The sequence below is a fragment of the Panthera uncia genome, chromosome B4 (genome assembly GCF_023721935.1).
Source record: "Panthera uncia isolate 11264 chromosome B4, Puncia_PCG_1.0, whole genome shotgun sequence".
Classification (NCBI taxonomy): Eukaryota; Metazoa; Chordata; class Mammalia; order Carnivora; family Felidae; genus Panthera; species Panthera uncia.
The window spans coordinates 54190315-54215809 of NC_064809.1; the positions used below are offsets into that span (position 1 = coordinate 54190315).

Consider the following 25495-nt stretch of genomic DNA (forward strand, 5'->3'; position numbering starts at 1 on the left):
TATGTATATGTGTGTGTGTGTGTGTATATACATATATATATATATATACACACACACACAACAGAGTATTACTCAGCCATAAAAAAAGAATGAGATCTTGCCATTTGTGACAATATGGATGGACTTAGTAAGTGTATGTTAAATGAAATAAGTCAGATGGAGAAAGACAAATATCATATGATTTCACTTATATGCGAAATCTAAAAAACAAAACAAACTACATAAACCAACAAAAAGCAGAAACAGATCCATAAATACAGACAAGAAAGTGATGGTTGCCAAAGGGAAGGAAGGTTGGGGGATAAGCAAAATTGGTGAAGAAGACTGGGAGATACAGGCTTCCAGTTATGGAATGAATAAGTCATAGGAATAAAAGATCCAACATAGGGAATATAGTGAATGGTACTGTAATAGTGTTGATTAGGGACAGATCGCAATAGCATTGTAGAGGGACTCACAGTGATCATAGCATAATGTTTAGACTTGTGGAATCACTATGTTATGTCCTTGAAACTAATGTAACACTGTGTGTCAACTGTACATCAATTTAAAAAAACAAACAACAGGGGCGCCTGGGTGGCGCAGTCGGTTAAGCCTCCGACTTCAGCCAGGTCACGATCTCGCGGTCCGTGAGTTCGAGCCCCGCGTCAGGCTCTGGGCCGATGGCTCGGAGCCTGGAGCCTGTTTCCAATTCTGTGTCTCCCTCTCTCTCTGCCCCTCCCCCGTTCATGCTCTGTCTCTCTCTGTCCCAAAAATAAATAAAAAAACGTTGAAAAAAAAAAAAAAACAAACAACAACAACAACAAAATACTACTCTAAATGAAAGGATGGATTAGGCAGATCAACCACATGGATGAGTTCAAAATATTGCTGGACCACTAATTCACCTGAGGGATCTTTGTCCAAAGCTTTTTGCTTATCACTGTACCACCAATTAATGGCCATCTTCTTAATGACTATATTATATTAACTGTCTGGAATTCAGATTCTGGATTGCCTGTCCCCTCAAATTCCCAGTGCCTCACTGTAAGTCAGGCATGGTCATACCAATCCCATTTCTCTCCCAGTATGACTGTGAGAATTAAAATAATGTGAGGCATTGAACATCATCAGGAAACTCTGAAGTCCTATACATAGCCTTAATACATTATTGTATACTAAAAAAATTAAATGCTCTGGGGAAAAAATGTACCATTATATTGCTAGACCACTATAATATATAGTTTATCTTTGTATGAAATACCTTCAATTTCAAAGAGTTACATAGACTTGAACAAAATATTTTTTGATTGGCCTTTGAATATATGTACTACTCCTATCAATCAATGAGCTTTTAAATGTACATTTTTGTGTCTGAATTGTTACAAGTTAGCAATCTTTTTTGCTCAACACTTTATATCCCAACGAAGCATGGAGCAGATAATCAACAATTCATTTAGTATGTTGATTATTTAATCAGATTTTTGTTGAACACCTAATCTATTTCAGCAGTACCTTGCCTAAAGTAGAACGTTCTTAATGTCATAATGGATATATAATTTAATCTCCAAACTTCAAGAACATGGATCTGCAATTTTCTAAGAGTCAATTAATAAAGACATTCCAAATTTTGTTTTTTGAGATATCTCTTATCTTTATTATGGCCCATGGCCTACATTACCTGTGCCTCTTCTTTTTTTTTTTTACATGTTTAATTAATTAATTAATTTATTTATTTATTTATTTATTTAGAAAGACAGAGAGAGCGTATATGACAGCAAACGTGAGCGGGGGGGAGGAGCAGAGAGAGAGAGGGAGTAGGAGAATCCCAAGAAAGCTCTGCACTCTCAGCGCAGAGCACAACATGGAACCTGCACTCTCAGCACAGAGCACAACATGGAACTTGATTCCAAGAATCACAAGATAATGACCTGAGTGAAATCAAGAGTCAGACGCTCAACTGACTGAGACACTGTATCTCTTCTTAAATAGACATGATGTCTAACTTGTCTTTTCACTTAACTATTTGTTGAACAAATATTATGAACCAGAAGCTGTTGTGAATGCTGAGAATGTGCTGGTGAGCAAAACAGACATATACCCCACTCATGGAGCTAACATGCTAATGGGAAAAACAGAATTTAACAAGTATGATAGGAAAGCACAGAGTGCTATAAGGCTATAGGAAATCTTTATGAGGAAGTGACACCGAGACTTCAAATCTAGCCTCTGCAATCAGACAACATGAAGAAATAAAAGGTGTCCAAATCAGCCAGGAGGAGGTCAAACTTTCACTCTTCACAGATGACATGATACTCTATATGGAAAACCCAAAAGATTCCACCAAAAAAGTGCTAGAACTGATTCATGAATTCAGCAAAGTTGCAGGATATAAAATCAACACACAGAAATTGGTTGCATTCCTATACACCAACAATGAAGGAATCGAGAAATCAAGGAATTGATCCCATTTACAGTTGCACCAAAAACCATAAAATACCTAGGAATAAATCTAACCAAAGATGTGAAAAATCTATATGCTGAAAACTATAGAAAGCTTATGAAAGAAATTGAAGAAGACACAAAGAAATGGAAAAACATTCCATGCTCCTGGATAGGAAGAACAAATATCATTAAAATGTCGATACTACCCAAAGCAATCTACATATTCAATGTGATCCTTATCAAAGTAACACCAGCATTCTTCACAGAGCTAGAACAAATAATCTTAAAATTTGTATGGAACCAGAAAAGACCCTGAATAGCCAAAGCAATCTTGAAAAAGAAAACCAAAGCAGGAGGCATCACAATCCCAGACTTCAAGCTGTACTACAAAGCTATAATCATCAAGACAGTATGGTACTGGCACAAGAACAGACACTCAGATCAATGGAATAGAATAAAGAACTCAAAAATGGACCCACAAACGTATGGCAACTAATCTTTGACAAAGCAGGAAAGAATACCCAATGGAATAAAGACAGTCTCTTCAGCAAGTGGTGCTGGGAAAACTGGACAGCGACATGCAGAAGAATGAACCTGGACCACTTTCTTACACCATACACAAAAATAAACTCAAAGTGGATGAAAGACCTCAATGTAAGACAGGAAGCCATCAATATCCTCGAGGAGAAAGCAGGCAAAAACCTCTTTGATCTTGGCCGCAGCAACTTCTTACTCAACACGTCTCTGGAGGCAAGGGAAACAAAAGCAAAAATGAACTACTGGGACCTCATCAAAATAAAAAGCTTCTGCACAGCGAAGGAAACAATCAGAAAAACTAAAAGGCAACCAACAGAATGGGAGAAGATATTTGCAAATGACATATCAGATAAAGGGTTAGTATCCAAAATCTACAAAGAACTTACCAAACTCAACATCCAAAAAACAAATAATCCAGTGAAGAAATGGGCAAAATACATGAATAGACACTTCTCCAAAGAAGACATCCAGATGGCCAACCGACACATGAAAAAATGCTCAACATCACTCATCATCAGGGAAATACAAATCAAAACCACAAAGAGATACCACCTTACACTTGTAAGAATGGCTAACATTAACAACTCAGCAACAACAGATGTTGGCGAGGATGTGGAGAAAGAGGATCTCTTTTGCATTGCTGGTGGGAATGCAAGCTGGTGTAGTCACTCTGGAAAACAGTATGGAGTTTCCTTAAAACATGAAAAATAGAACTACTCTATGACCTAGCAATTGCACTACTAGGCATTTATCCATGGGATACAGGTGTGCTGTTTCGAAGGGACACATGCACCCCCATGTTTATAGCAGCACCATCAACAATAGCCAAAGTATGGAAAGAGCCCAAATGTCCATTGATAGATGAATGGATAAAGAAGAAGTGGGGGGCGCCTGGGTGGCTCAGTCGGTTAAGCGTCCGACTTCAGCTCAGGTCACGATCTCGCAGTCTGTGAGTTCGAGCCCTGCATCGGGCTCTGGGCTGATGGCTCAGAGCCTGGAGCCTGTTTCCGATTCTGTGTCTCCCTCTCTCTCTGCCCCTCCCCCGTTCATGCTCTGTCTCTCTCTGTCTCAAAAATAAAAACCTTAAAAAAAAATTTTTTTAAAAAAGAAGAAGTGGTATATATATACAATGGAGTATTACTCAGCAAACAAAAAGAATGAAATCTTGCCATTTGCAACCACGTGGATGGAACTGGAGGATATTATGCTAAGTGAAATTAGTCATTCAGAGAAAGACAAAAATCATGACTTCACTCATATGAGGACTTTAAGAGACAAAACAGATGAACATAAGGGAAGGGAAACAAAAATAATATAAAAACAGGGAGGGGGACAAAATGAAAGAGACTCATAAATATGGAGAACAAACTGAGGGTTACTGGAGGGGTTGTGAGAGGGGGGATGGGCTAAATGGGTAAGGGGCATTAAGGAATCTACTGAAATCATTGCTTCACTATATACTAACTAATTTGGATGTAAATTTTAAAAAAATAAAAAATAAAGTTAAATTAAAAAAAAAGAAAAGTAGTTCAGATTTCTGGCCTATTAGATAATCTTAGGAAAGTTGAAAGAAAAAAAGGGCAAAAATTAGGTCTTTAATGTTTTATGGCATGAATGAAGGTGAAAAGATTTGTTACAGGCTCAAAGACTTTTTCAGAAACAAATTACAAATGCCACCTGCTAAATTATTCCTGGCTTACAATATGACTTCTGGAAGAATGCTGTTAAGATCTGAAGAATTTAAACCATGTTTTTTGTGCCTTATGTAAATAGCTCTAGAGCATCCCAGAATGGTTTTTATAATTAAGTGAATGAAGCAATATTTACCAGAGCCATTTCCAAAGCCAGATGCCTCACTTCTTCCTCTTCATGTGCAATCCACACAAGACAACAAAGCAATAAGGGCCAGTGACTTTAATCACTAACATGAGGACACTCTGTGCCTACTCATCTTATATCCCACTAGATGTCTTGAATGATAATTACACTATCTCTATGAGGAACTGAGTTAATCACCATCAATCACTAACCATGTTAGAGTCTGAGCTTGTCTTGCTGGGAGGGGATGAGGTAGGAGGTACTCAGAGAAAAAGAAAAATGTAAAGCACTTAGTAGATAGAGAACTGGATTAAACAATGCTGCAGTAACTATTTTTACAGGAATATGCAACATTTTGGCAAGAACACCTCTGATACAAATTGTTACAATGGTCTTTGAGAGAGGCTATCTTTGAGTCATGTCTACAATGTAAAAAATTAGCATCCTGCATAGATACAAATTAAAAATCAAAGAATAAAAACTGTTCCATAGAACCACTGTAGGGCAAGATCAGATATTGGGGGCAGGCTATAATGTCCCTACATCCAAGTTATAATAACTAACTAACCTTAAATCTGCTTCTTGGGAGCACCAGGGGGCCAAAAAGTTTAAAAGCCCATAGTGGACCCACTTGGATTCTGTGAAAATAAGTAAAGGAAAACCTCATTCAAAACAGAGTCCAGAAGTCCTGAAGAAAGAGCTCTCAAGCATGTACCACTAATTGCAGCTTACTTTACATATCTTGGCAGGAGGAAGCTTATGTTACTACCCCAGCAGGAGGAAGAAGATTTTGTTCTAGCCCAGCAACAGCCCAGCCAATGAGAACTGCCACATCTTAGCCAATGAGAAGTCACCACAACCGTGAACACTCTCCTTTTCCTCCAATGAACTCTCATTCAAAACCACCCCCCCCCTCAACTCCTCCCTTATCTCTCTAAAAGCAAAACCCTCTTTGTTCTCCAGACCTGTCTATAGTTCATTAAAGTTTGCATGTCCCAAACTGCAGTTGCTCTGCTGTTCCCAAATAGACTCATTTTGTTGATAAAATAACTGGCTACTTTATTTTTAAGGTTGACAATTCTGTCCATAGTGGAGCTCTGCTAGACACAGCCTAAGCTCTGAACAAGAGGAGGCTGTGCAGTACCCAGAATTATGAGAATTGAGTAACAGATTGAACCACATTAAGCAAACTAATGGTCAATTAAATAGCTTTAATTTCAAGAATTTATCTAAGCAACAAGCTAGTATTTTTAAATACTCTCTTGCTTTTGAAGATGGCAACAAGGGGCACCCAGGTGCCCCAGTCGGTTAAGCGGCCGACTTTGGCTCAGGTCATGATCTCACGGTCCGTGAGTTCAAGCCCCGCGTCGGGCTCTGTGCTGACAGCTCGGAGCCTGGAGCCTGTTTCAGATTCTGTGTCTCCCTCTCTCTGACCCTCCCCCGTTCATGCTCTGTCTCTTTCTGTCTCAAAAATAAATAAACGTTAAAAAAAAAATTTGAAGATGGCAACAAAATACTCCATTGTTTTAAATGTAATACAAAATATATCAGATTACTATTATAATTCTCACCATAACTCACTGCTTCAGTGTTAGTTTCCAGACACGCCAAATAACTTTTGTACCTACCTTCCTCTAGATTCTTCTTCCTCTGTCTTCCTTCTACAACTTCCTGATCCTGTTTCACCTGTAACCGACATTCCTTGCTTGGTTGCTTACACTTGGGGGGCAGGGTTGGGAGGGGAGAATTCCATAAATATTTCTGAATAAATATTTTATAACAAAAAAGTGAGGCTATCAAGCTAAATTTTGCTTATTTTGTTACACATGTAACTGTATGCTGATACTCTTAGCTAGAAGAGCTGGACTTTTATTTTCATACTTCATAATTCAAAGGAAAATTTTTTGCCTGTTTGTTTTGTGCTGCTACTCCCTCCAAACTCTTGTCTTTGATAGGAAGGGGGAGCAAGTCTCCCATGTCTGCAGTTGTGTTTTAAAGCTAGAAAAATTACCAGACCATTTAGTATTCAGAACACCACCAAGTGCCACTATTAAGAAGAGGAATCACTGTCAGTGTTAGATGTGGGTCTCAAGTCTTAATAGAAAAGCATAGATTTTGATTTGCAAGCCTTCAAAGAGGCCTGAAAGGCTGTCACTATATGCCAGCTGCTATTAGTCATGATGTCAAAACATATGCTTGCCTTATTGATGAAAATCTCAAGGTTTTGTCCATTAGAACATGAACCTGCACTTCTAATTGTAGCCCAACCCATTCATTTCTATGTACCCTCACCCACATACCCACATGGACTCCCACACATAATTATGCTTCACCCACACACATAATTTAATTTCTCACCCATATGTTAATTATATCCTCAACTTAGGCATCTAAATACACCCCCTGTCTTACATCTAATTACAGCCCCCCTCTTATGAATGTAATTACACCATTCAGCCACCCATCTAATTATGCCCTCCTTGACATATTTAATTGCACTGCCCGCTCAAGGACCTAATTACATTCTAACCAGTGCATCAATTAAGCCCCCAACCCTCCAACAATATTCTTCAGATGCACATCTATCTGTACCCCACTTTATTATTTCAACTGAGGATTGACAACTTCCCATAAGTGAATTCCTAGTAAGCATAGTACCCAACTAACAAGCAAAATAATTACAAGATGCAGCTGAATCAAAAGCAGCTTTGTTCCTTTCCAGCAAAAAAACCAAATATGTATTTGTTTTTTCAGTCATTTAACTAGCCCCTTGGAAGTCCAAATTAAAATTTCTTTTGTTTTCTTACTTTGCGTGTGTAAGCATTTTTTATGATGAAAATATCTAGTAATTAGTTAATTTATTTCAGAGACTAATTCTTCTCATTACAGACATTTAATTATTGAACCTTTAAAACCATTATCCAAAACCTTGCCTGGGGATATATAAGTACTAATTATAGAATATTTCCATATCCACTCCACACAAAGAAGATTCATCATCCTTCAATTACATGAAAGTGAATTTCCAGAAAGCTGCTGCTAAGATTTGTATTCCTTATTCCATTAATAAAATTGTGATTTAAAAAAGATAAACTCAGTGTTAATATTCTTTCTACACAGGATGCATCTCTGGAAATTGAATGATGTGATATATTTATATGTTGGGTACTATTTCTCCAGTAAAATTTTTGATTCAATCCATTATAAAGAATAACACGCATTCCAGAGAGTATTATGCATTTTTCACATATAATCTGTAGTCGGGATACAACCTCTTGGAGTCAAATATTACATCAGTTCATGGGACCATTCGGTAGATTTATTAAATGATTCATAATCAACTCCCAGTTAACTGAAATTTGTTACCAACGTTGTTTCTGACCCATGAATGCCAAAGCAGTGAGGAAGGCCGTACCTCTCCTTTAGGCCAGAGGTTGGCCACATTTCAAAAGTTCTCAGACCTGGGAGATTTTTTTTGTGGTGGAAAGGAAAGGACTATGAAGGGCAAGGCCAATATTTCAAAGGTAGCGGCCAGTGATTCTAAGAAGAGCAAAAAATGGCGGCAGCAGCAGCAGCAGCGGGAACCTTCAAGCTTCATGCCGTTACCGCACCTTGCATTCTCAAATCCCGATGTAGAGGTACCACCTCAAGAATCTTTCTCTGTAAATACAGTGCATCTTCCTGTGGACGTGCATTGCCCTCGAGTCTACCTGCCTGCATCCAAACCCTGACTTAATGTTCCTTCTAGCACCACTGGCGATTTACTTAACCTCGGCGCCTTGGTGTTCTCATTCGTGATAATGGTACCCACCCCAGACAGTTGTTGTGAGGATTAAATGAGTTCTGTCTGGCACAAAGTAAGTGATCGATACTGTTATTTTATTTTTAATGGACCAACATTTTCTCATTTTCTCAGCAAGACAGCCTAGAAATCTTGGGACTCACTGTTGCTCCTCTCTCAATATCATCACCCTATCACCTACCTCTGCAGAGACTATTCTGTTCTTCTCCTTCCACCCTCATTGCAAAATTGTTTAAATGCCTCATGACTGTCAGTCAGCTTCTAGTTCTGGCCCATCATCTATCCTTTCCTCTTACATGCTAGTTTTTCTCCAAAACAAAACTGATGGTGTCACAGGTGTTTGTACATCTTCATACACATGAAATTATACACATTAACTATGTGCAGTCCTTTCTGTATCAGTTATCCCTCAATAAATCTTTAAATAAACAAAATCTAATGCAAGTCGCTCCCCTACAAAAGAAAAATGTACAAAATGTACTATGTTTGCCCCTCAACCACAGACCAAAACATTTGAGATCTTCATTGAGGCACTCAGGACCCACCAACAAACAACCCAAACTCCCTGTTCTTTCTTTTTTTCTCACCACGTCATCTATATTCACACTCCATATTCCCTCCACATCACTTTACTTGCTGTGGTTCTCTTCCAACACAGCCTGAATTTCCTGTCTCCCTGTGTTTGTTGAGGCTGCTACAATGCCTCCTCCCCTTCTTCCCCCCACTCTCCCTACCCTACTATCTACCTGCCAAGTCATTCTTCACCCTTAAGACCTATGAAGTGTCTGCAGGTATTATGTCCAATAAGATCCCCTGCAAGTTCAAAGATTGCTCAAAAATTGAAACAGATCGGAGGAACATTAGAATTCATTTATGCTCAATGAGTCATGAGAATTATATGTTAAAGCTGTGCACGGCGGCTTATAAATATATATGAAATTGAATCAAATCATTTCTTTAATACTTCAGAGACTTTCAAACTTATTATTGTTGATGTTATTTTGTCTGTTTCACAATGGAAGTCTTCTGCTGTTTTTTAAATAAGATCTTATGCAGAAAATCTCCATTAAAAAACAAAAATAGAAAAATAAAATAGAAGACCTTTTGAGGTTGAGATGGGCATCCCTCGGTTTTTCTCTTATTTCTGAAAGTGACACTTAGACACCGGAAGGAATTTGATGGTGTAGAAAACTACTAACCTAATCAAACTCTTTCTCCCTATCCCTCCCCCCAAAATGAAGAACTACAAATATCAAGCACATTTCAGGTAAGGACATGTGGCTAGTATTTACTGAGCTCCAACCAGCCATATACTAGTCACTATGAAGTACTGGGGCAAAAACTCTGACCCCCAGCTTAGTGTTTGTTACACCAAAATATGGTTTGAATTAAGACATCTATTTTGTTTTCAACTATAAATAGTCTACAATTAGTCAGTAATGCAGCAGAGTGTTAAACTGTTAATCCAATTCGATAAAGTACCTGAACAACAGGACCAGGATCAGTTGCTGGCTAATTAACTATTAAATTATTAATTAAAAAAACAAACAAACCTAGCATTGTCTCATATATAACTATTCCATGGGGGAAAAAATGAAGCAATCAACCAGAGAATATTTTCTTTGAGAAAAACTGGCTCCTTCTGCTTTCTCCCCTCCCAACTTTATAAGAAAAAGTATCTGTCATTCTTTCTTGTGAGAAAAAGGAAAAGAAGTTGTTTCTAAAGCATTCCTTCTTTCCTGGCATCTCTCCCTTAATCATATCCCAGAACTAGCCCAGATAAGCCTCCAATCAGCTGAATTTCATAGCCTCTAAGTTCTCCACTCATACTCTTACCTCTGCTTATTTTACCCTATCTGCTTGAGTCATCTTCTCCCCTTTTTTATAGTGTTGCCCACGTATGTCAGAATCACCCTAAAATGCATAGTAAAGATGCATATCCTTGGTTCTACTTCAACTGTGAGTAGACCGTGGGAGGCTGAAGTTGCCCTACACAATTTGTGTGCACAATAAGGTCTGTGACCCGCCAGATCCTACCAACTCTCAAATACAACCTGAAGTCTTCCTTCTCCAGAACTTTCCCTGACCTACCTTATTTCCTTATCTTCCGGGATCAGCATCCACAATCCTACCCACTGCCACAAAAAAAAAAAAGAAAAACAAAAAACCCTACAGCAATGTCACTCCCTTTAACCCAACACTCTAGACACTTGGCATTTAGTACTATTTGCTACCCATTTTGTATATATGCTCACCCTCCACAAGTGGAGAATAAGCCCCTCAAGGGTATAAATCATGTCTTATAAAATCTAAAGCTCCAACATTATGTGCTGGACACAGTAAGTACACAGGTGTTTTGATTAATGGATTGATTCACCCAGAAATGCCAGGAATATAAGCCAATGAAGCAAATCTGTTAACTTTCTCAGACCACTGGTATAAAGGTTAAGAATACACAGCTGAGCTAATAGAGTCTGTCACATGGAGTTCCAAAATCAAATGCCTACAGAATGCAAACAGGGAGCATAAGTGGAGCATAAGGAATACAACAGGGAGTGCTAGGGACTGGGGTAAACAAAGGACATGTGACAAAACCAAAAAGATCATAGCTCATAGTCTGTTGATGGGCATAGGACCTAGTGCTGCTAGATATTCTAATATTTTTTCTCTAAGTAATACTAAATTCTATGTGAAACCTCGTTCTTAATGTTGGCAATATACTTCTAATAATTTTTTAAACCATAAAAGCTGAACAAAATACATTTGAGAGCCACACTTGGCTCTAGTATTTTAAACTCTAGAACCCAGGCAGGGTCCTAGCCATCTTACATGTATTCAGAGTGGGAGGTTAGAGATGAGTGTAAATCTTAAATTATTAAGAAAGGTGTAGGAAAATGCACCTTTTAAGGAACTTTTAGCCCAAGATGGGGAAAGATTCTCTTCTTGCCAGGTCCACATGAAATAACAGGTCATTTTTTAAGGCAGTTTGTGAAAATTCATGATTCCAAGAGACAGAAGGCAGACCACAGGTTTTTGAAGTCCCCTAATCTCCATTCAAAATATCATTGAGACTCAGATATTACCCACAGTGATTTCTCAGCCCTCTATGACTGAGACCTCTCATCCTAAACAGTTGTTTGTTTTCCTTTTTTTTTTTAAGTTTATTTATTTATATTGAGAGAGAGCGAGCGAGCAAGAGAGAGAGAGAGAGAGAGAGCGCACAAATGGGGAAAGGACAGAGAGAGAGGAAGACAAAGAATCCCAAGCAGACTCCCTGCTGTCAGCACAGAGCCGGATGTGGGGGTCGAGCTCACAAACCGAGACATCACGACCTGAGCCGAAATCAAGAGTCAGACAGTTGACCAACCGAGTCACCCAGACACCACAACAGTTGTTTTTTTAGCCAAAATGGCATCATCTTACTTATGCTGTTTAATAAAGTATTATGGACATCTTTCCATTACTCTTATTTTAATGCCAGTGTACTATTTGGCTGGATAGATGGTTCAAAACTTAACCAATTCCTTACTGTAAAAAGTTTAGGTTGTTTCCAATTTTTCACCATGTTAAGTAATGCTGCTATAAACATCTTTGAATTGTGGCAAATCCAGGAGGGTGAAGATGGAAGGCAGGACCAGCCCACTCTATTTTTTCCTTTGGTCGGGACAATAAAGCTTGCTTAATTTTATGTAAAGCATCGTGCAAGAGCCTCTTCAAGTCCACCTTTCAATGAAATTGTTTTTTCCTAGCCCATTCCACATAGGATTCCTCATGCTGTCACTGACCTGACACATATAACCTTGAGCACTTGTCCAATTATATCCTTAAGATAAATCCTTAAATGTAGAATTGCTGGGTCAGATAATAAGCACATATTTAAGTCCTTTGATACACCTAACTAAATTACTTACCAGAAAAACTGTACCAGGTTCACTGGCCCCACTGTGCCTGAGAGCATGTTTGTCTCAACCTCTATATCTGGCTACCTTGAACAACCTGGGTCATATCAATAAAAGTTAGCAGGTGAGTACGTAAGCAAAACAATGGAAATCTCCTTATATACTCGCACAGCTATTTCAGACATACAGGGGAGAAACTTTATTGTGTTGTAATCATTCTATGATGTATTATTTAATCTGAGAGGAAAGGCAGTGTGGTTTAAATGGGTAAATTCACAGAGTTTGGTTTCAACAGGTCTGAGCACAAATTCTGACTCAGCTTGGAATCACAGTTTAGAACCAATTTTTAGTTGGGAGATCTGAACAAGTCACTTAACACGTCACAGCCTCAGTTTCTACATGTAAAATGGGGGCAATAATACAAGCCTTCTATGATAATACATGCACAACATAGAGCAAAAATCCTGGCACATAGTAAGTCCTTGGCAAACTATAGAAAAACTATAGCTTTAGAGTATACCCACACAACCTAATCAAATTACAAAAATGTAATGAACCCCCTCTTTAATTTAATTTTCTCTGATATATTTGATTTTTATTAATATTTCTTAGACATCTTACCTATAATGTTACATATTTAGAAACTGAATTAACTATTAAATGAACTTTATTATTTCTAACTTAAAATAAAAATGCTTTGGGGTGCCTGGGTGGTTCAGTTGGTTGAGCATCTGATTCTTGATTTCAGCTCAGGTCATGATCCCAGGGTCATGGGATCTGGCCCAGTGTCGGGCTCCACACTGAGTGTGGAGCTTATTTGGGATTCTCTCTCCCTCTCCCTCTGTCCCTCCTCCACTCATGCTCTGTCCCTCTCTCTCTCTAAAAATAAAAATAAAATAAAATATAAAATAATAAATAAATAAAATGCTTTGTTTCTTGAATTCTACATATGAGGGAAATTATATGGTACTTGTCTTTCTCTGACTGACTTACTTTGCTTAGCATAATAGTTTCAAGCAGTTTATATCCATTCATATATGTGCTTGTCATAAGACAATAATTAGTGAATTGAAACATCTTTGAAAGGTCATTAAAATATCTCTTTCCTTTGACAAAACAGGCAGGAATATGCAATAGAAAAAAGACTGTCTCTTCAACAAATGGTGTTGGGAAAACTGGAGAGCTACATGCAAAAGAATGAAATGGGACCACTTTCTTACACCATACACAAAAATAAACTCAAAATAGATTAAGAACCTAAATGTGAGACCCGAAACCATAAAAATTCTAGAAAAGAGCACAGGCAGTAATTTCTATGACATTGGCCATACCAATATTTCTCTAAATGTGTCTCCTGAGGTAAGGGAAATAAAAGCAAAAATAAACTATTGGGACTACATCAAAATAAAAAGCTTCTGCACAGTGAAGGGAACAATCAACAAAACTAACAGACAATCTATGGAACAGGAGAAGATATTTGGAAATGACATATCCAATAAAGGGTTAGTATCCAAAATATATAAAAATCTTATAAAACTTAACACCGAGAAACAAATGATCCAATTGAAAAATAGAAGACAGGAATAGATATATTTCCAAAGAAGATATACAGATGGCCAACAGACACGTGAAAAGATGCTCAACATCATTCATCATCAGGGAAATACAAATCACAACTACAATGAGATATCACCTCACACATGTCAGAATGTCTAAAATAAAACACACACACACACACACACACACACAAGAAACAGCAAATGTTGAGAATGATGTGGAGAAAAAGGAACCCTCCTCATGCACCGTTGGTGCAAATGCAAACTGGTGCACCCACTCTTGAAAACAGTATGGAGGTTTCTAAAATAAATTAAAATAAAAATAAAACTACCCTAGATCCAGTAATTGCACTACTGAGTATTTACCAAAGAATACAAAAACACTAATTCAAAAGGATATATACACCCCTACATATATTGTGCATTATTTATAGTAGGCAAATTACGGAAGCAGCCCAAGTGTCTACCAACAGATGAAAAGATAAAGAACATGTGGTATATATACGTAAGGGAATATTATTCATCCATAAAAGAGAATGAAATCTTGCCATTTGAAATAACATGGACGGAGCTAGAGAATATAATGTTAAGTGAAGTAAGCTAGTCAAAAAAACCCACAAATACCATATGATTTCACTAATATGTGGAATTTAAGAAACCAAAAAAAAGGAAAAAAAAACAGAAAACAGACTTAATTATAGAGTTACCAGAGAGCAGGTGGGTTGGGGGGAGGGGTAAAATAGGTGAAGGGGGTTAACAGTACTCTTAGCTTGAAGAGCACTGAGTAAGAATTGTTGCATATCTGAGACCAATATAACACTGTATGTTACCTATACTGGAATTAAAATTAAAAACCTAATTAAAATTTTTTAAATATCTTTTTTTCTATTTATTTGGTCATATTCATTTGCATCCATTCTTTGTAGCCACCCTGTCTCTCTTGGAATTTTGGTAGCCTTTCACATGGACATAAATCCATGATGTCTGCATTTCCCATAGATACATAGATTTCTTTTTTCTCTTTTGCACTTACCAGTAGGATTCTCAAGTAAATGAAGCTTTCATTGTTCTGACGGCAGTAGCTTTGATGGACCATTTGGCTCACATATCCCATAATTGACGCAGTGAGAAAAAAAAAATGTACATTCACAGGGTGATTTTGGAGGCTAGCATGATTTCTTTTCAAGTGTACTAAGTGTAACGCCAAGCCCCAAGGAGGAACTGGCAATAGAAAGTTCGGGGTTGGCCAATTTAATCCTCAACACTTCTCAAGCACTTTGCAGATGGAACAATAACGATATAGACTCCATATTTATACACATAACATAATACATCAAATCATTTGTCAGTCATCCTCTAAGTGCCCAGGTCGTGGAAACAGCTCTCAAGTCATGGAGGACATATCAGTGAAGCATACAAATTACATAGTCAGAGATTCTGCCACTTACTAACCAGGTGACCTTAAGATGGTTACTGAACCTCTTTTAGCCTCAGATTTCTCTTCATTATAATGAGGGTAAATACAAGAAACTACCTCCATGGAGGTATTAAGAAAATTAAATAAGGGATAATTATAAAAAATGTCAAGCCTGGTATTTAGAAATCATTCAGTAAATATTAGCTACTGACATAGCTAATCAGTATACTTTAAAGCATGAAAATTCCAATAACCAGATTGCTCTACTCTCTTCCTTGTTTTCTGTTATTTTTCCAGTTCCCTCTTCCCACATCTGCCCATCCTGCCCCCATTCACTATATACCCACCTCCACTGTTCCACTCACAGCTGCTCTCAATCATATGGAAACGTGATTCACCAAGATTCCCATGGTTCAACACAACTTAAAACACAAAATTTGTGTTTCCTTCAGACACTCTTTTTAAGGACATGACACTATCTATGACACTTTGTTACAACTATTTTTATTAATATGTTAATAGTTTGCCTTTTTCCAATAAAATTTCCCAGCCCTTACTTCATGCATCTCACATCTTAAAAATCCTTACCACTATTTATTTCCCTAAACATAAATCATTTTAATCTTCTAATTCTTTCCTTGCCTTTACTTGTCCATTATGGAAATGGTCAGCAATAAAGTTACAAAATGTCTTAAGAATGTAATGATTGTCTGTGCTCCAGGGTGAGTCGGTTGGTTAAGCATCAGACTCTTGATTTTGACTCAGGTCACAATCTTATAGTTGTGAGATCGAGCCCCAAGTTAGGCTCTGCATTGGGCATGGAGACTGCTTAAGATTCTCTCTCTCCCTCTCCCTCTGCCCCTCCCCTGTTTGTGCTCTCTTTTTTTAAATAAATAAATAAATAAATAAATAAATAAATAAATAATTTATGATTGTCATTTACTTTTAATTTTTGACCTGTTCCATTCTTCCTTCTGAATATTGCACAGCATTTCACTACTTCTGTTATTACAAGGCCATTTCCACGAAATGTGATTATGATGTGAAAAAAAGAAGTCTTAGATAATTAATTTATATCTTTTACTAATTTCCAGAAAAGTCACGGAGTTTTTAAGTCAAAGGATGATTGTTCCAACTGCCTACACTGCATAGTAATCTAGCGACTATAATCTGTCTGAAATTTTTTTCCTCTTTAGATTTCTAAGAGGTTAAAAAACTATTACTGCCTCTGGCAAGAGGTTGTTTGGAAGCCATATTAATTGGCTTGTTTCCTAAACCTATTGGCTCCCATAGTGCTACAAAAACTAAAAAATGTTTTCCTTTGGTAGCTGAGCCAAGATAACTTAAAAACAAGCAGGGAAGCAGTATATTAATTTAAAAGATGGTGGTATTATAATAGCCATGATTTCAAAATACAAATCCCACACATTCATTTTGTGGGGAAATTAGTGCAGGGATATCTGATGGGTAAAAGACTGAGGAATACAGAGAGCACCATGGCTTCAATACAGGGCCTGGAGTCTGGGGGTGCCAACTCATGACAGGGAGGAGACCCAGAAGTCACCCCAGCTCTCAGCTCCATCACTGCTTACACCATTTAGTTCCAACTAGACAGGGCAGAGACTGGCCAAGTTGAAATCTCTGATAGTGATTTTAAATCTCCAGAAAGAGCAGCAATTTCTCCGCTGTGGTGTCTCATACCTGGGACCCTGCATTGATAAATAACTACACAAGGGCAAAACAACTGCAGTAATAAAAGGGGCTCACTGTAACCCTGTTGGACCATCTCCACAGTCTTCTCTTAAGGTCCAGTCTAAGACAGTTATTCTAAGGTTTCCCAGAGCAGATTGCTTACAACGTGGGATTTTCCACTCCACTCTCCGATAATGCACTCCAAGCCTCTATATTTATACGAAAACATCTATCAGAATTACAGCTAGTGATTTTATATAGCAAAACCAATCAGCCCATTCAATCATTCATTCATTCATTCCACTAAAATTTACAATCTCCATTATGCCCCAGGTATTAGGTTGATAATTGAAATCCGACAGCTCCCTATCTCCCCAAATTAAACACTGTTCTTGGGGAGCTTCCCAGCTAGTGAGAGAGAGAAAGAGAGAACCTTGAATCAAATACTTAAACTGAATATAAAGTTGCAAATGAGAGGTATCTGGTGCTTAGGAGGAAGGTCCCTCTGAGAAAATTATACTCAAAGAGATCTAAGGGATTAACATAAGTGAACCAGGTAGAAGGAAACAAGCATCTCCCAGAAAAAGAGACAGTGTGTTGAAAAGCTCTAGAGAAAGAGAGTCTAGTGTTTATAAGGAGCTGAATCAAGACAAAGTGTAAAGAGTGACAGGGAACACTATGGAATTGCATGCTGGAGCTGCAGGCAGGGACCAGATCAGGAAGGGCCTCATGGGCCTTGAGGAGATAGTCTCATTCTGAAATCAATGGGAAGCTAATCAAGGGTTTTGAGCAAAGTGATGGCATTATCTGATTTGTATTTTAAAATGCAAAGACTACAGTGTGGAAATGGACTGGAGAGGAAGCCAGATTAGATACAAGAAGGCCAATAAGAGTCAATTGCAAAATTATAAGAGGTCATTGTCACCTAAAATAGGATGGTAGAGGCAATGGGGGAAAATAACAATAGATACAAGAAAGAGAAAGAAATGATCTTCACAAACTTCAAAATGTCCTTCAGCTTTATTCAATAACAATTTCTTAATAATATATGTTTTCCCGATGATCCAGCAATTACACTACTAGATATTTACCCAAAGGATACAAAAATACTAATTCGAAGGGATACATGCATCCCAGTGTTTATAGTAGCATTATCAACAGTAGCCAAATTATGGAAAAGAGCCCAAATGTCTATCAACTGATGAATGGGTAAAGAAAATGTGGTATATTTATATAATGAAATATTAGCCATAAAAAAAGAAATCTTGCCATTTGCAATGATGTGGATTGAGCTAGAGTATTATTCTAAGTGAAATAAGTCAGTCAGAGGAAGACAAGTACCAAATGATTTCACTCATATGTGGAATTTAAGAAATAAAACAGATGAACATAAAGGGGGGAAAGCCATAAAACAGACTCTTAACTATAGAGAACAAAGTGAGGGTTGATGGAGGGGAGGTGGGTGGGGGATGGCTGAAATAGGTGATGACTATTAAGGAGGGCACTTGTGATGAGCACTAGGCATTATATGATAAGTAATGAATCAGTAAATTCTACTCCTGAAGCCAATATTACACTATATGTTAACTAACTGGAATTTAAATAAAAACTTGAAACCACCTAAATAGATAGATACATACATACATACATACATACATACATACATAAAATAGGGGCGCCTGGGTGGCTCAGTCAGTTAAGTGTCTGACTCTTGATCTCAATCTCAGCTCAGGTCATGATCTCACTGTTCGTGAGTTCAAGCCCTGCGTCAGGCGGGCTCTGTGTTGACAGTGTGGAGCCTGTTTGGAATTCTCTCTCCCTCTCTTTCTGCCCCTACCCTGCTGGTGTTCTCTCTCTCAAAATAGATAAATAGATGATAGATAGATAGATAGATAGATAGAGACAAACCCTCATCATAAAAATAAATAATAAAAAATATATGTGTTTTTACAGTGTATAAGAATAACAAAACAAAAACAAAGTAACTACATATCTAACACCAAAGCTGTAGCTTAACTTTAAAACTGTATGAACTTGTCGTCTCAAGATTAGGATGAAGTTCTGAGCACCAACAGAACTGTCATTTTGACACGCCATCCAACACCCTGCATTACTATTAATACCAGACCCTCCCCCACTTCTAATGCTGTTGCCTGTGAGCAACTGGTCCTGGGTCATTTTGGCCAGGAGCACCTCCCTCCCAAAGAAATAGACTGATGCGTGTGGTTGTAAAAGTTTTGAAAGATTAGCCATCCATTCTATTGTTCATTCAGCACGTTTTCGTTTACCACCTGCTATGCTATGTGCCAGGCACTGTCAAGGTTCTGTCCTCAAGGGGCTCACAGTCGGCTGAGCAGAAAGAATGTGAACAAATAATTGTTATTCGGTAGTACAGTCACAGAGATATATACAAATTATGGGGGTTAAAAAGAACAGATTTTTAATCAACATGGCAAGGCATGAGAGATTTAGGAGAGAGAACTTGGAAGGTTTTATGTACATTAAGATGCTTTAGCTGGATCTTAGAAGATAAATAAGAATTCATCAGATAGACAAGGAAAGGAGGGGCATTCTGCAAGGGGAAAACAGCATGTGCAAATGTGAAAAGGAATTGAAAAAGCACAACTTGTTCTGGGAAATGTAAGTCACTTGGTAATTACAGAGTATAAAGTAATGAGGAGCAGGAGAAAGAAGGTGGTGGTAATTAATAAATTTAAATTATCTTACATTCTCTGAGAGTTCAGATCATGAAGGTCCTATGTGCCATCCTACAAAGTTTGAACTTCGTGCTATATGTGCTAAACAAGAAGGGTTAATTTGCCCAAGACTGACTGGCTACAGTCAAGAAAAGGAAGTGGCCTCCAGTAAAATTCTATGGAAACCAGCAGTGGCCCGGTGCTGAAGTCCCACAATCCTGGCCAACAGCAAGGCCAGGATCTCAGTATTCCTATCATGCCAGGAAAGAGGATAGATCTTATCCAACCATGAGCTGATTGATACATCCTCTTCTGGTCAAGATGCATCTGCAAGGTTTGTTCCCATACTGCCAGTCATGGCTCCAGACAGCTTTCCATTCATTACCCATGGACACTGAGCTGATAAATCAGGTGAAAGCCAAGGTTCCACCATATCTCAGTACTATTATATCACACCAGTCTTTGAATTACACCAGTGGAGGGGTTAGTGCATCCATTCCTAATTGGACAACTAAAAAGCCCAACCCTGTTTCAGGTTCCCTTTCCTGGAGTCTAGAACACCTAGAATTTCATCGTTTCTAATCATAAAAAGGCAACAGAGTATCTGCTAGTTGCTACTTCACCTTCTCCATGAGTTTTCTCCAGTAAAGACTGTTCCGGCAGGTTTGGGGAGCGTGTTGTTTGGCCACGTGCTCTTGCATCCATGGCGGACAGTGAGGAGTGACACAACAGAGGTAAACAGACTTACATTTTATAACCACAATGTTGGCAGTAGGGTGAAGGATGTTGCAGTGAGGCAAGTTCGTTAACAGTGAAACTATTAGAGAGTTCTTGAATTAGTCCATATAATGTTGATAAACCTCAAACATGGTGGTAGAGAGATAAGAAACAAAGGAGAAAATTCAAGAAATATTTATAAAATAAAACTGGATCTGAATAGCGGTTTAGTACGGAGGATAGATTCAAACTTAAGCCCCAGGTGTCCAGCTTAAGTGACTGAGTGGGTTATAGTGTCATTATCTGGGACAGACAATAGAGAAAAAAAGCAGGATGGGGAGGGCTGGAGTTGAATTCTGACCATGTGACAGGTAGGGACACTCTAGGCCACTGAAGATAATACCCAGTGGGAGAAGGAATTGAGTCTGTTTTTACTCCATTTTACCATTATTTCCCCAGGAACTAGCACAGCCCTTAGCACCCAGCAGCAGTTGCTCAATAAATACCTGAAGGAATGGTTGAAAATTTATTTTATAGAGAATTATCAAAATTTTAGGAAAGCATAGTTTTGCTGGTCTCCATTTTCATGAAGGTGGTAAGTCCAATGTGAAAGGAAATTTCTGATGCATCAAAGCCTTATTTTACATTAAATTTCAACTCTGACTTTATTTTGTAGATTCCTGATTTGTTCTACATTTAATGGGTTATACAGAAGTACTATATTTTTTCCTGGGTCCCTTAATATCACAGGCCTTTGTATTTGAAGAAACCCTCCAACAATCCTCATTTCAGGTATCTGGAAGTACCTGACAACTGTAGTTATTTCAGTTCCTATTGACCTTGTGTGTTGCCCTCAAAGTTCAAGTCGGCCTATAACAAAAAGAAACAATTGGTAAATTTAAATTATGGTTTCAGAATTCCAATACTTTGTGAATAGGCTATCATTTGAACAGGTGATTAGATGCAAAATGTATGTAAAATTGGATTAGACTGAACCCTAGGGAAAGAAAAATTTAAGCAAAATAATTAGATTATGCATATTTTATAAGAAGCTGTTAGCCAGTGCTTTAGTAGTAGCAAAACACCTCAGATAAAAAGATTTTTAGGGGTGCCTGGGTGGCTCAGTGGGCTAAGTGCCCAACTCTTGGTTTCTGCTCAGGCCATGATCTCATGGTTTCATGAGTTTGAACCCCACATCAGGCTCTGCACTGACAGTGTGGCATTGGCCTAGGATTCTCTCCCTCTCTCTCTCTCTCTCTCTGCCCCACTCACACTGACTCTGTTTCTCACAAAATAAATAAATAAAAACTTTTTAAAAAAAGGATTTTTAAATACATTTGATTTGCAATTGGCTTTTTCTCAGCACCTTTTCTTTTTTTCTTAGCAAAGAGCTAAAACTCCCAAAGCTGGGTAGATAGAAAAAAATATTTAGGGGGAAAAGTCCTAGACGTAATAGTTTTCAGATATAAAATGTTGGTTATCCCCCAAAAGCACACCGTTTCCTTTACAGAAAGCAGAAGTGAGCCACACCCCATCTCACCTACTACATGTCTCCACCACGCTTATCTGCCCACCTATTTTTCTAACAACCTGCGGACATAATGTCTTAATTGACAATCTGCCCAGATTCTCTCCTTCACTTAGCTTCTGCTGCCTCCATTCTGCAGTCTCCAAAGAGCTAAGCATGGGAGACAACTTAATGTTTCTGTCTGAAAACAGACAGAAAATCAGAAAACAGCAAATCTGTAGATTTAGCCTGAGCCCAGGGAAATGCGGGTCAATCCTGGCCATTAGGGGAATGGTTTGGCAAAGTGGTCAGACACAGCTGTGGAAATCTCCATCAAGTTATGCTTGTGGTCTTCAAACCTAGACTTTGAGGTGTGGCTCTGGGAACTTGGCTTCTGTCTTATTTTCAAAACACTGCCTCAGGTTGCCTTTCCAGATTATCAGGGCCCAGCTCATGTGCAGTCCCAGAACCATGTTTCAGCCTGTTCTCAAAAAATAGTCCCTAATTTTGACCCCAATGCTGGGGATCCCCAGCTTATTCCCTTGAGTGGCTGCCTTGACTAAGTGATCCATTCCAAAGCCTGTAGGAGGGTGGGCCCTGCCTTCTTCTGGCGATTACCTCTTAGAAGCTGCCAGTTGCCAAAACCTCCAGCCTAGAAGGTGGGAACTTCAAGTCCATTGCTATCCTCACCCCCGCCTCTTCTCCCATCCTGGTTAGCAAGTCTACCCAGAAGTCCAGAACCATGCAGATCACAGAATATTATTAGTCAGGCCATGAGGGATGATGACAATATTGTGCTATCTCCCATGTGAAAATTACAGGCCAATTAGCAAAAGAGAGAGCGAATTGAACAGATACAAACATTAAGAAAATGTTCTCTGTACTCACTGGTGTCTTGTCATTCCCTGACCAAATTAATTAAGCCAGAGAAGGTCAGTGTTGATATAATACCTCTCGATAAGTTAATCAAATGTATCTTTATGCATTTAAGAGATGACTTAAATATAATTAAGAAGTACAAATAAACATATCAATAGTAGAAATGAAACAGAGGCCTACTGGTATGCAGATGCTCAGAACTAAACCAAAATAGGATGGAAATTCCCTTCTACAGCTGGACCTTTGCCTATAAGGACCAAGATGAAGAAACCAACTGGAAAAAAAAAAAAAAGGATATACAAGCTTTTTCTGCAGGAAAACACTCTGTCACGTCACCAAACCTAAGAAGAAAATGTTATAGGGAATATTAACACCTCCTGAAAAAAGTTATCACTCCCATCAGACCTACTGAATGAGATTTGACTCAGCGGTAATTGGTGTCATGCATCCTTTTCAGTTGTTCCCAGGAAGCTAGAAGACTGAGCCATAATCAGTCACTGTGCTAAACTGTGCACACTGGCAAATATTTTAGAAAGGCCTGCACCCTGGCACAATAGACCATTCCTTACATTTAATTTTCATTTTGTTCTCAAACATAGACAGCCTGTGAATTTTCATTGAATAAAGGTCTAAATTTGTAATTATTTCTACATTTGAAAGACAAGGAAACTTAGAGTTTACCTTCAAGCTACGCTGTGGGGCAACTCCATGACCTCACTTCTAATCATTTGCTTTCCTTCCCTACAAAAGTAAGAGCTACTCAGAAGTCCCGTGACTCTTCACTCTCCTTATCTCCTCAATTACAGAGCAATTGGAGGAACACTGGATATGAACCCATTGTTTAGATATCCAACCTTAACTCACTAAAAAGTAATCATTTATCTCACACTGCTTATCATAATTAGTATCCAAATATAATGATGCAGATGTACAACAGGTAGAGTCTGTAGCAATCTCCACTACTACTTTGTATATCTCTAAATCCCCAATGCAACAGATTTATCTCTTCTAACTACTCACCAGACTGGAAAATTAACTCGACTCCTTTTCTAGTTGTGTTTTTTTTCCTTCCATTGGTTTCCAGTATTACCAAAATGCCAAAGAAATGCTTGCATGCCATAAATGCTCTAGCAGATAGTAACAGTAACATTATCATATGTTTGTAGACAGCCCTCATTACAAAGCACTTTTAGAGCCATAATCTCATTTTAACCTTTTCGTAATAACACTGATGTATGAAGACCAGGTATTATTTATGTCTTGAACTGAATAAAATGGAGGCTGGCAACAGTTACATGACTTGTCTGGAATCATAAATATCATATAAAAGCCAGGTCTAGAACCCAGATCTTTGAATTCCATTCCCTTACACAGTTCTGTAATGGTGGCACTCAGCCAGGAGCAACAGGATAAATGATCTGAACTATTTAATGGTAGTGGGATCAAGTTCTGGATTCCTGTAATAAAGCAGGATTGTTCAAGGAATAACTTGCTTCCCTTTGAGAACCTGGATTTCTCTATTACAGATGCAATATTGTGATTTATGAGAAATATATATATTTCATCATTCAGATGACCAAAAATATTTCTCATACATATTTCTTCATCTACAGGTCCTAACTCACAGTTCCCAAAAAGCTTGGAATCTCCTGGGTGGTAAGAGCATTGGCAGCACCTGTTACCCTAATATTTGGTCTCTTGCCCTCAGTTCCCGAAATCCTTTCAGAGTCATAAAGATGAATGGATTGCTTGTTATTCATAAGAAGCCCCTTTCCACCACAACTGTGTTTATGTTAATGAGGTGACTTTTAGAAAGCACCTAAGGATGAGGGATGGCTGCCAGAGAACCAACCATGAATAGAGGACTGGAACTTTCAGACCCACGCCCAGATTTCTGGGGAAGGGAGAGAGGCTAGAGGTTGGATCAGTCACCAATGGTCAATCATTTCATCAATCATGTCTATGTAATGAAGCCTCTACTAACCCCCAAAAGAATGGGGTTCAGAGAGCTTCTGGTTGATGAACTAGAACTCCTCCACCTGCCACCAGGCAGGGCCCCAAGTGTCACAAGAACAGAAGTTCCTTTGTTGGAGACATCACCCTATGTATCTCTTTATATGGCAGTTAGTTGATTCGTACCCTTTAATATCCTTTGTAGTAAACAGGTAATCTAGTGAGTAAACTGATTTTCTGAGTTCTGTGAGCTGTTCTGGCAAATTAATCAAACTCAGGGAGGGGGTTGTGGGAAAGTGTGATTTGTAGCCATTCAGTCAGAAGCACAGGTAACAATTTGGACTTGGAAATTGGGGTCTGAAGGAGAGGCTGGTCTTGTGGGACTGAGACCTTTGTCTGTGGAACGTGATGTTATGTCTGGGCAGATCATGTCAGAATTGATCCAAATTGGAAGACACCCAGCTGGTGTCTGAGAATTGCCTGGTAATGTGGGAAGCCTCCACATACACATGTTGGAGTTGAGTCCAGGAAACCACTTCATAGAAATAAAAATAATATAACTGGTCTTATTTCTCCTTTCTTTGTAGAGCACTAGGGA

General features: G+C 38.4%; 1 protein-coding gene across 1 annotated transcript in view; it reads right to left on the reverse strand.

Annotated features, from left to right (window-relative positions):
- The window catches only part of ST8SIA1 (ST8 alpha-N-acetyl-neuraminide alpha-2,8-sialyltransferase 1), a 144089-nt gene that overhangs the window by 63260 nt on the left and 55334 nt on the right, over positions 1 to 25495 (reverse strand). The window lies entirely within an intron of this gene.